The following is a 13,083-nucleotide window of genomic DNA, read 5'->3' as shown; positions in this document are numbered from 1 at the left end:
AAACCCGTGTCTCCTGTATTAGTACACAGATTCTTAACCACTGAGCCACGAGGGAGACCCCCTCAAAACCTTTAAAAAAAAACAAAAACTCTAGGTTGATCATGGCAACAGACAGGATTAAAATGTTAAAATATTTTTTTCAAATAAATTATACTGAAAATTTCAGTGACAGGAATAGAGAAGAGCTCTGCACATGCATGAAATGCTACCTAAATTAATAATATTGTATGCAAACACAAGCACTTTTTGTCCTATTTTAACAACTTTCAACAGTTTGATTCATCCATACTTATTCTTTTGACACCTTCAATTAATATCAGATTTACAGCGTGAAAATTTCTTCTGGGCATACAGAAAACTTCTTTTGTCTATTCAAATTCAGGGAAATAGATTTTCCACCTCATTATCTTTAATTATATAGTTTGTCTTCTCAGTTATTTGCAGGGAGAAAATGATTACAAGGCAGTTACTTATACAAGAGCCTTTAAAGGCTTCAAGGAAAGGGATCCGGTTTGAGACTGAGTTTAGTATCTTTTAAGGCCAGAAATAGACTGAAGATTTTTTTTTTTCTAGCACAGTAAACTATAATTTTTAAAATTTCATATGTGAAAACTAAATTGGCATCTTATAGATTTGGGGGCCCAGTATAAACACATGAATTTTTCAAAAATGGAGAATTTTCTTGGCTGTGATGAGAGAGATGCAACAGACAGGAGGATCAGTGAAATGCAACATGGGAAGGACTTAACAACAACATGACTGGCTTTGGGGATGGAGGAAGGGGAGCACAAGTCAAGGAATGAGGTGACCTCGAAAATCTGGAAAAACAAATAAATGAATTCTCCTCTAGAATCTCCAGACAGGAACATAGCTCTGCCAACACCTTGATTTTAGCTCAGTGAGACATAGGCTTCTGTTTGATTTCTGATCCACAGAACTGCAAGACAATAAATTTCAGTAGTTTTATGTTATTACGTTGGTGGTAAAATGTTATGACAGCAATAGAAAACTAACAAACAATCTTTAATACATTTTATAATCTATGCACTCCTTTAGTGTTCCAACTGTGTTAGAATAGAAATTGTCTTGGTAAAAAATTTTCAATACCAGAAATCATAAATAATTAAACATTTTCAAAATATGACAGATCTAGGAGTCAATAACTTTATACACAAAGTCTTTGCTCACAAGAATGCATACAGCTATCTTCATGGCAAGTAAGTTCTAAAGCTCAAAAGTAACTAAGTTCTGGGGAGTATAGCTTGTACAGCTTGAAGACTATAGTTAAAAGTATTATATTGCATACTTGAAAGTTGCTGAGAGTAGATTTTAAAAGTTCTCATGACAAGAAAAATTTGTAACTATGTGAACTGATGGATGTTAACTAAATTTATTGTGGTAATCATTTCACAACATATTCAGATATCAAATCATTATATTGTACATCTTTGTTGTTGCTGTTGTTCAGTCGCCAACTTGTGCCCAACTCTTTGCGACCCCATGAACTGCAGCACATCAGGCTTCCCTGTCCTTCACTATCTCCCAGAGTTTGCTCAAACTCATGTTCATTGAATCAATGATGTCATCCAATTAAAATGTCCATCCTCTGTACTCCCCCTTCTCCTGCCCTCAATCTTTCCCAGCATCAGGGTTTTTTCCAATGAGTCAGCTCTTCACATCAAGTGGCCAAAGTACTGGAGCTTCAGCTTCAGCATCAGTCCTTCCAATGAAATTCAGGGTTGGTTTCCTTTAGGGTTGACTGGTTTGATCTACTTGTTTTCTAAGGGACTGTGAAAGGTCTTCTCCAGCACCACAATTCAAAAGCATCAGTTTTTCAGAGCTCAACCTTCTTTATGTTCTTGCTCTCACATCTGTACATGTGAAAAACCATAGCTTTGATTACACAGATCTTTGTCGGCAAAGTGGTGTCTCTGCTTTTTAATATGCTGTCTAGGTTTGTCACAGCTTTTCCTCCAAGGAGCAAGTGTAGTTTAATTGTATACCTTAAACTAATACAATGTTATATGTCCATTATATTTCAATAAACCTGGAAAATATAAAAATTCAGAAGAAAAAGTGCTTTCATAATGCCAAAGAATTAATCTTATATAAACTGTAAAATAATATGTAATATCTCTTGTCGCAAAGGAACTACTAGATTAATTTCCTTTACTAATTCTAAGATTCTATACTAGTCATGGCTAAGTCCCAAGTGATGAGATATTTTTTTCAAGGTTTAAATAAATGGTTTAATTAAAGCTGTTTGTGACATGTAGTAGATACGTCTCAATTCCAGGACTTTTGTGTATGAATAAAACCAAATATCAAGATTCACAGATGTTGAAGAAACCCATCAACATCTGGAAATTAAAATCATGGGTAGAGATAGTATAATGACAACAAAGGAATGAAGAATTAATCTACTGGGAATGTTTGCTTTCTGGTAACTAAAGGCAACTTTCCTCCAAAGTGAGAAATGTTTTGAATTAAATACAAAAACAGAATAGAACAACCTAACATAACCAAAATGAAACACCTGTAAACTTAATAAACAATATTTTTATAATAATATTACACTTGTTAGCATATTTAATTAGAACTCCGGAATAAGGCACCAAGCATATTCAGATCTCCAGTGTACGAGAGCTCTCTACTAGGTATTGTGGTTGATTTAGAAAATCTAGTCTCTGATGTTAAGGAAGGAGTCAAGATAAGAGCAAGCAAAATGACAGAGAATTACTACATGGCTATTATTAAGAAGTATATGATATTAAAATGATGTAGAAGACTGATAAGAGTAAAACAAGAGACAGGGAAGACAAGAGATAGGCCACCATATCCAGAAGTTAATTGGGTTGCCAGGTGCATGATGCAAATGGATATGTGCTGAGAAGGCCACTTTTAGAGAAAAAATATTTTCCCTGCCAGCACTCTGCATACATGTGTGTGTGCTAATTCGCTTCAGTCATGTCCAACTCTTTGCAACCCTATGAACTGTAGACTGCCAGGCTTCTTTGTCTATGGGGGATTCTCCAGGCAAGAATACTGGAGTGGGCTGTCATGCCCTCCTTCAAGGGATCTTCTCAACACAGGGATTGAACCCACGTCTCTTAGGTCTCCTGCATTTGTAAGCGGGTTCTTTACCTAAAGCACCACCTGGGAAGCCCTTCCAGCCCTCTAAGATGACTTAAACCTTTACCATCAATCTGATCCATTAGCTATTCATTTAACCAGAACATACTTATTGAATACCACACACCAAGTTGCATGGGTGCCAGTGCAAGTATTTCCTTTTCTTCCTCATTTCTTTCAGTTTTAGGTCATTTTAAAGATGATCGTTTCCTGGAAGAGTAACATAGAAAGACATTAACAGATGCTAACACAAAATTATTACTTGTAAGTTCCTTTCCTTCCTCATCCCTAACTTCACTGAAGAATTAAAATCAGCTTTTAGGTATGTTCCAACTATCCATTTTCTATGTTATTGCACGAGATAGTCTAAAATCATAACTCTCATCATATTCTCATATTTACTATTAAGTGATCCATTATTCAGGCCCTAAAAGGCCCCTAAGAGCTGAAGTGAAACTAAGAAAAGTTTTAGACAGTGCTGGGGAAGAATTCAGGAAATGACTAGCATTCGATCACTTTTATGATTCTGGTAAAAGAGATAATAGGTAATAACACAAAGGATAATGAGTGGATGAACATATTTTCTAAAGGTATCAGTTTTGGTAAAGAAAGATAAGAGTTTAGTATTTGATATTAGCATGATTGATCTACAGAAAATTATTGAGAGTTTGGAACTTAGGGTAAACATTTAGCAATTAATCTATATAAAGCTTATAGTTCATCATGAGAAAGGAGGAGTTTCTGAAATAATAAATGTTAAGGGAAAGGAGGAAAGACTAAGACATTAATTCCTGAGAATTCCTAAAGGATTGTAGGGGAAAAAAGGAATCAGAGAAAGAGTATTCAAGGAAAAAATGATAGAAGAAATGAATGCTATAAATTTTCCATTAGGGCTTTAAAAATTCTATTTTATTTGCAGTTAGAGAGTTTATGTATGGGATGTTGTAACTAAAATAAAGTGTTCTGTGAAATTCTTTCTGATTCTCCTTTGGGTCAGATAGATTTTGATATTAAGCAGGCTAAATGGTTCCAATTCTTCTTTTCTGAGAATTAAATAAACCAGAGCAGCTTTTTGGACTGTTTATAAAAGAAGAAAATGAGCTGCCAAGATACAGTTAATAATATTGTATATCTTTGAATTTGTCATGGAGGAACTTTTAACAAGCCTTAGCATGACATCTTATTTTGGCATAATCCAGCCAGATAACTTCCCAAATTTCTTATTCTTAAAACAGCTCATTAGTGTAAGCTGGTAGCCAAGATACAGCAATAGCACAGAAATATTGCTTATTCAGCCACAGTTGCTTTAAGTGATTTTACCTACTGACTCATTAAAATGAACTATGATAATCCAGTCTTTTTATTTACAATGAGTAGCTAAAGGCTAAAGGTGTTTTAGCCTCATGACTATACATAGAATTGACTACAAAAACAAAACAATCATTTTGTGATGTTATCCATAAACCCTGCAAGAAAAGACAGGAATCAAGGAATGAAAAAGCAAAAGAATTAAGTTTATATAGTCCTGCAACTCTTAATTTCCCATTATCAAAGTGTTTCAGAGGTTGGTATGCCCAGGGAGGGCATATACTGCCACCCTCTTGTCCGTTGCTCACTGTCATTGATCACTCTCCTCCTTTCTGCTGAACAGGGATGAACCAGTGTAGGATTCTAGGCAGCCACTATTAACTGATCTGAGCTAGCATACTACTTGAAAACAAACTGGAATGCTCACAACATTCAAAAGTTATCCAGGAAAAGACTGAAAGTGATATAGTTCAGTTCAGTCACTCAGTCGTATCCGACTGTTTGTGATCCCAAGGACTGCAGCATGCCAGGCCTCCCTGTCTATCACCAACTCCTGGTATTCAAACCCATGTCCAATGAGTCGGTGATGCCATCCAAACATCTCATCCTCTATCATCCTCTTCTCCTCCCACCTCAATCTTTCCCAGCATCAGGGTCTTTGCAAATGAGTCAGTTCTTCGCATCAGGTGGCCAAAGTATTGGAGTTTCAGCTTCAACATCAGTCCTTCCAATGAACACCCAGGACTGATCTCCTTTAGGATGGACTGGCTGGATCTCCTTGCAGTCCAAGGGACTCTCAAGAGTCTTCTTCAACACCACAGTTCAAAAGCATTAATTCTTCACCTTTCTGCTTTCTTTATAGTCCAACTCTCACATCCATACATGACCACTGGAAAAACCATAGCCTTGACTAGACGGGCCTTTGCTGGCCAAGTAATGTCTCTGCTTTTTAATATGTTGTCTAGGTTGGTCATAACTTTTCTTCCAAGGAGAAGGCGTCTTTTAATTTCATGTCTGCAGTCACCATCTGCAGTGATTTTGGAGCCCCCAAAAATAAGGTCTGTCACTGTTTCCACTGTTTCCCCATCTATTTGCCATGAAGTGATGATCATAGTTTCATGAATCCTTAATCAAGAAGAAGGGCACACTATTACCTCTCTTGTCTATCTATCATCTAGTCATTCACCCATCCTTCAATCAATCAATCTTTTTGTTCACATCCCCTTAGCAGAGGCTCCTGTGAGTTATTGCTTTAGAAAGAGCTTAAAATTGTCATTTTGAGTTTCACTCAAATTATTAATTATATTGCATGAACTCTATTTAGATGTGAAGAATTTCTAATTACACTTGTGATGGTCTTATATTGGCTTTATTGCAATTTTTTTTTTTATAAATTTATTTATTTTAGTTGGGGGCTAATTACTTTACAATATTGTAATAGTTTTTGCCATATATTGACATGAATCAGCCCTGGGTTTACATGTGTTCCCCTTCCTGGACCCCCCACCCACCTCCCTCCCCATCCCATCCCTCTGGGTCATCCCATTGCCCCGGCCCTGAGCTCTTGTCTCATGCATCGAACATGGAATGATGTTGTTTCACATATGATAATATACATGTTTCAATGCTATTCTCCGAGAATAGCAATTTTTTTTTTTTAGAGAAATCTCTGCTTTATTTAATCTAATCTGCAGCATGATCTAGGGCCAACTCTTTCAATTCCTAAGACATAAGAAAAGCACAGCTGCCATGTATGCACTTGTATTTACCTGGAATGTTGCAAACGTGATCTGCAGTAACAGGAGCTAGGAAGACAATAGGCAAGTCACTTAAAAATATGCCATGAGAGCAAAGCTAAGTGATCACTTACTCTTCTTAGTAGAGAAAAAAAGCCTTGATAGAAGAGGTGATGTTTTCCAGAAAAATAAGGTTAGAGGTCCTTCAGCGGAAGGGGGGAAAGGGGGGGCTTGATAGTTGTCAGAAGTATTCAGAGGACCCATGGGATACAGAGGTGAATAATGAAATCAATCTCATATGTAACACCAGATGTGAAATAACTTTAGGTCCCAAGATAAATTGTTTGGAATTTTTTGCAGTAAATGAGTCAGTAGAGATTTGATAAACTGGGTAGGAAGTACATAATCAGATTTGGAGTGGAGGTGAGCATAACCTTATTCTTTTATCAAATTTGGTTTTTCTTCTTTAATTCTTATCAGAAAAGAATATTTATGTTTAAAATTATAAATATAGATAGGTATAATAAAATCACAGAAAATAAAAATCAACTACAATCCCATCCACTCAGAGATGAATCTCTGTTAAATTTTTGTTAGCTAATATAAAGTACTTTTCCCCATGAATTAGGATAAATATAAATATCCATGTGATATATTTAATAGTAATCATATTATTAAATATCTTTTAAATATAATCATATTTATATTTAAATATAATTGTCTTTTAATGAATCTTATTATACATAGCTTTTTTTAGTCTACTTTTGTCCACCTAATACTATACTGTAAACATCTTACCACTAAAGTAACATTATTTTCAATTTTTCAATACCATAAACAATACTGAAATGGTGGTTCTCTGTATTTATATTCTTATATATCTATTTATCTAGGACTAATTCACAGAAATGAAACTGGTGGATCAAAGAGCATGCATATTTTAAACCTCATGCTCCCATTTTATATTTATTCCCTCTAAAAAGCTGTATACATTTACATTTCTAATAGCATTTATGGGAATGTATGTTCCTCCCATGTCTGCTGTATCTGGTGTTAACATTTCTTAAACACTTGCTCATTTGATTGGGAGGAAAGCCTCACTGTAATTGTTCTTGATACTTGTTGATTGTTCCTGATGTTAAACATTTTTAATATTTACTTTGCCTTGTAGGGGCATATTATCTATTCATTTTCTACTGGAGGGCTTACTACTTTCTTTTTTATTTGCAAGAGTGTTTTAAGCATGCAAGTAAACTTTCAACTTTATATAATGTATAAATGTATAATATGTAAACATATTATGCACTATATATGTTTCAAATATTCTTCCACATTTAATTTTTATTTATGATGTTCTTAAAGCACAAAATTTTAACTTTTGGATAATTTTTTAACTTAGTGACTTTATAATCTCTGAAATTAATTTTGATAAATGATGTGACAGGGGTTTTAAACATTAATTCCAAAACCATATATTTAAAAATTAGTTTTTCTTATGAAACTTAAATGCCCCCTTTATCACATTTTATATTATTAAAGTCAGTTTCACAGACAGTATAAACACATAGGATTTGTCATCACAGAAAGCCAACTTTTACCATTTTGACCTCTTTAAATCTTAGCTTCCATGAGAGGGAAAGATGGAAACAGCAAAATAGCAATAGCTTATTACGTTAAATTAGATAATGCTGTAAAATACTTAGCACAGTGCTTGGCTTACAATAAGCATCAGTAATTCATAGTAATGTTATTTTTATATTAGAGTATGGTTTTTGATTTTTTATCCTCTTCATTGTTGGTGTATCTATTTTTGCATCAGTGTCATAGTTTTGATTATTTTGTTGTATTAAGTCAAGTCCTTTTTAACATCTAGTAGAGCAATCTTATCCAACCACTCAAAACTATTTGTTGAATGCCTTCTATTTGTCTCAAAAAACTAGGATATGAAGGTATATGGTTTAGCAAATGAGCCCTGGTCTCTGATCAATTAGCCTTCAATCACTTCTTTCTGAGGATTTGACCAATTTATCACGATAAAAGTGTTTAAAATACTCTCTACTTTTTATTTGGTTCTGAAGACTTCTTTGTCCAATAGCAACATAACTTTAGCAACATATCATTCAAGCTAGTTTATATCTACTGATGGTTAGTTTCATCCATTTTAACATTGAATTTATTAACTGCAGTAGCAAAGAATAATTTTTTATAACCTTATGACAATACTCTTGAATATATCTTATAAGATTAGAATACTGTCCTCTTCTTGAGTAAATCATGTTAGATATTAACAAAAATAACACTTTAATTATTTTACTTGACATACTACATAGCAGATGTGTTTGCTGGTAAATTTTTGAAAAGATGAATTGAACATTTGTATTTGTTAACATTTACACTGTATTGTCCAGGAGAGACAAATATAAGCAGAGAAAATGCATCATGTTTGAAAAGGAAGGGACTTGGAAAGAAACAGGTCTGGATTTTGAACCCCTTTTCTATTCATTCCCAAGGTGTTTAAGATAAAATTACTGTAAATTTCTTACTGTTGTTACAACAAATTACCACAAAAACTTCATGGTTTAAAACAAATAAATGTATTCTTTCACAGTTCTGGAGGTCAAAAGTCTAAAAGCAAGGTGTTTCTAAGGCTATATAACTTCTGGATGTTTCTGGGGAGAATCTCTTTCCTTGCGCATTCCAGTTTCTAAAGGCTGCCTGCTCGTGGTCCCTTCCTCCATTCAAAGCCCACAACAACCTCTTGCATTGTTAATCTCATTTCTGCTTCTGACATGCTTGCCTCCCTCTCATAAGGACAAGTGATTATATTGGATCCATCCAGATAAACTAGGTTAATCTCCCACCTAAAGATGCTTAATCACATCTATAAAAGCCCTCTTGACCATATAAAGTGACATCTTTATACATTCCAGGGATTAGGATATGGGCATCTTTTGGGTACCATTACTCAGCCTACCACAATCACTATAGTAGGGAATTCACAACTAATTGGAGAAGACATGCAGCTGATCCACACGCTTATTTACTCATATTTAACCTGCTACTTTCATAAAAAACAGTTCATTGTGTGGATACACATTTGGGCAAGTACAAGTTCCTTGAACACTATGTGTCCTTCACCAGTAAAATGGAACTAATGCCTACTTACTCAGAGATGTCCTGAGAACTAAGTGACATAGTGTATAAAGAGCTATTCCCATTCTATCATGTAAGAGTATGTGGGTATTGTGCTAAAAAGTGACTCTTGAGGGCAAAAGGGATAAACTCGGTGCTTTTGCTGCATGTTTGCTGTACACTAAAATTTCATTCCAGTCACACTGAAATTACTTTAATTAACTTGCATGTGTGAAGAGAGAAGGATAAATAATGTTAATAATATATGCCATTCAACCTATCATTCCACCCAATGGGCACATGAAAGAGTGACTATAGACTACTTGATTCTGCTCTTATGTAGGTTCTATTTTCTCATGTCTTCCATAGCATGAGTCTTTTGGTATCAACTGTTTAAATATATGTACTCTTTCAGATATTACTGCAGTTATTCATTAAATGTTTGTTCTTACACTATGAAGTAAATCTGAAGTTTAACACAATACCTAACATGTAGTCAGTGTTCAATGTATGACAAGCATTATTATTATGTAAATAAATACTTGTTTAAAAAAGAAAGTGCTCACCAATAAACTGGCAACATGTAAGGAGAGAGAATAGACTAGTGGAAAGAACAAATTTTAAAGTCAGATACATCTGAGTTCAAATCCTAAATTTTCCACTAGCTATTTCTTTGGATATTTTACTTAACCTCTCTAAACCTCAATTCTATCATTTTAAAAAGAGAAATTGTAATCTGATCTTTTTAGATGTGAGGATCAAATGAGGAATATACTTAGATGCCTAGAATGGTTTCTGTCAGTAAACGGTAATTATTATAACCTAAATAAATATTTTCTTAATTTAAATATATTTAGCAAACAACTTTCTGAATAACAAATATAGCTATCATAGATGGAAAAAACAGAATTATTTAAATTCCATCTAATCACCTAGATTTCTAAAGTATATGAATTTAAAGGATCTATGGCCCATTAATAGTTATTACTAAGTGGATTTTGAGTACTTGTACTGATGAGGCTATTTAAGGTCACATGCACAATCACTAATGTACCTTCAATGAAGGGGTTTACGAGAATACAAACAAGTACTAGTAGCACATTTCTTAATGTTAGCAACAGCACAGTCAACCCACGCTCTAGATCTGAGACTGGGATATGCAATAGGCTCTACCGATAAGGGATTTGGTGTTCCTCTCTTCAATAACTATGGCTTGACTGACTCAACTTCTCTTATTTTCACAAAACATTTAATTTGGAAACTACTCAAGCCACCACAAAGGTGGCTTACTGAATCACCTTAAAATTATCTCTGATTCACAATAGCCAAGACATGGAAGCAACCTAAATATCCACTGACACATGAATGGGTAAAGAAGATGTGGTACATATATACAATGGAATACTACTCAGTCATAAAAAGAATGAAATAATGTCAATGTCCAATCCCTAAACTGTCTGTAAGCCTCAAGGCATCAGTAGGGACTGCTTGTTCCTTTCCCACTTGCTGCTACGTGGAATCTTGGGCCTACATTTCTATGTCTCATCATTCCAGCTATGCCTTAAAGTAGCAAGTAAAATGTTGTCTACCTCACAGGCCCTATCCTTTGATCTACACCTCAGTCATCTCTGGCTCCTGAAGATTTTCAAAGATTTTCTTCTCAGGAGTGTTCCTACATGGGATCCCACATATAAACTAACCTGGAAGGAGGATGACTAAGGACAAAGGAATAATAATCAAAAGAAACACACCAAAAAGAAGAGAGCACTGTGCAGAGGAGAGAATTATTACAAGAACATACTTTACAGGATCATAATATGGTTACCTGAGTCCCTGAAATCTTCACAACCTCCCACAGTTACCCTTGTATATTCTGACCCTAGGGACATATATTCTAGGAAGGCAGTGTCCTAAGCTGCGGGCTCTGAAGACTTAGCCTGCATGGTAATTAATTTACTTTTTCCATTTTTAATAATTCTCTAGCCTATAATCAAGTGTTTTCTCCTTTACAGAATTTTATACTTATGCACTCTTCAAATTTTCACTGTCTGGTGTTCAGTTTTGTTTGAAAAGAAATGTAAAGAATTTTTGGAACCCATGTAGACTTATGAAAGAAGAGTTTTTAGGCAGAGAGAATGGGAAGTGTAAAGGCCCTGGGGTGGGAGTTCAGCAAGAAGGCTGGCTGAGATGGAATGAAATGGGTGAGGTGGAGAGCAACAAGAGATTAAGCCAGGAGGAGGGTCATGTAGGACTTTTAAAAGCACATTAATCAGACTTTTTTTTTTTTGCAGATTTTTGAAAGAGGATACAAAACTCAGAAAATGTGAAGAACAATTCCTACATTCCCACCTGTTGAGCAATTTTACCAGCTCCAATCTGTCTTTAATGTCAGACTGACTTTGGAAAAACAACATGTTGCTTTGAAAAGGGTTTTTCTTGGATTACAAAGCATTGAAAATATATTTAAATATTTAAAAAACTATCAGTGGATTTTATTTAATTTTGTGTAACAGGAAATCCAATGCAATGGGTTTAAGAACAAAAGGAAAATAATTACTTCATGTGTCTAAAAAATTCAATTTCTGGCTTCTACTGCATCTTGACTGGGGACCGAATGATGTCACCTGGACCCAGATTCTGTTTGCTTCTGTTCATTCATTGTGCTCCTTTACTGTCAGATTTCATGCTCTAACTTCATGCTCTAACTCCAGACTTAGACGGTCTCTCAATCAAAACTAACGGAAAGGAGGAAGAGATTTTGGGAAGTTCTAGCATCTTACTAATTTTGACACATACAATTCCTGAACTTATGGCTACAAATGGCAATGGTCCAAGGGATGAAATGTACTTATTTCTTTCAGGGTGGCTCAATTTCTCCCCTCCAGCAGAGCATCCCTGAATGAATCTCCAAATGGCAGTACTAGAAATAGAGTGAATTGATGTTGAACAGCAAACACAACCAAGGAAATGTCCATTCTTTTGTCTAGCCCATATTCCAAAAGCCCTGCCTACATAATAAATCTATGCTATGTCCCATCAAAAACACACTCTCCTCTACCCTCCCAAAGTATTAATAATAACACTTAACAGTCCCATTCATTTACAGCTACAGCTAGAAGTCAAAAATATGTTTAGTGCACAGTCTTCTCAATCAGACCTCTGATTCTTTTGTGTCCAGAGAACTAATGCTAAATAGTACATTTTATGAATCCCTAAACATCTAAAACACTTTTCCCAATAGGCTGTCATTGGAGAAGGGGAACAACAAAAAGCAGTTTCTGGTACATAACTTACATTGCATCTTATGTGAAGGATAAGGTAAGGACCCCTCAGTCTAGAAGTGAAATGCAGTTTCTTGGTCAACGAGTCTGGCTGTTATAGATCTGCTCTCTGGAAGGATCTTTGTTCCATTGTTGAGGAGAAAATGGTTAATCACAGGTCAATAAACCACTTCTCCCCTAGTGGAGATAACAGGAAAAAATGATTTTCACCAGATCTCCTTACACACAAGAACCTACCTATATAACGTTTTAGTAGGATATTTGATCCATCTGTTTTTCTTATTGTACGCAAATCTGAAACTTATGGACTTTAACCTATATCTGGTGTTTGCTTATATCTTTTGATACAAACTTGAGAATAAAGTAAGATTTATGATTTGTATGTGTCTGCTTTGACAATTCAATTTATTGAGTAAATACAACTGTCTTTCATGACCATATTTGGGATGCCTCTTGTAATTCTTTATCAATGTACTTTAACTTCAGGTTCTGGA

At 34.9% G+C, this 13,083-nt stretch overlaps 1 protein-coding gene across 9 annotated transcripts in view; it reads right to left on the bottom strand.

The window, feature by feature from the left end:
* Nucleotides 1-391: 391 nt before the first annotated feature.
* Nucleotides 392-13,083, bottom strand: part of TMTC3 (transmembrane O-mannosyltransferase targeting cadherins 3) — a 74,003-nt gene continuing 61,311 nt past the window's right edge. For 2 of the 9 annotated variants that reach the window (XR_014082535.1, XR_014082531.1), the window contains 2 exons: nucleotides 3,260-3,342; nucleotides 392-937 (listed from right to left, as the gene is read on the bottom strand). The gene's annotated coding sequence lies outside the window, so the exon portion shown is untranslated. Of the gene's footprint in view, nucleotides 938-1,366; nucleotides 1,872-3,241; nucleotides 3,343-4,476; nucleotides 5,566-6,209; nucleotides 6,246-12,602; nucleotides 12,767-13,083 lie in introns of those variants that run through there. The other 7 variants (XR_014082534.1, XR_014082533.1, XR_014082540.1 and 4 more) reach the window with 7 other exon arrangements.

The sequence above is a fragment of the Giraffa tippelskirchi genome, chromosome 4 (assembly GCF_054371585.1).
Source record: "Giraffa tippelskirchi isolate mGirTip1 chromosome 4, T2T-mGirTip1v1.2.pri, whole genome shotgun sequence".
Taxonomy (NCBI): domain Eukaryota; kingdom Metazoa; phylum Chordata; class Mammalia; order Artiodactyla; family Giraffidae; genus Giraffa; species Giraffa tippelskirchi.
The sequence above is the reverse complement of the archived record's forward strand: the minus strand, read 5'-3'. Positions and strand labels throughout refer to the sequence as shown.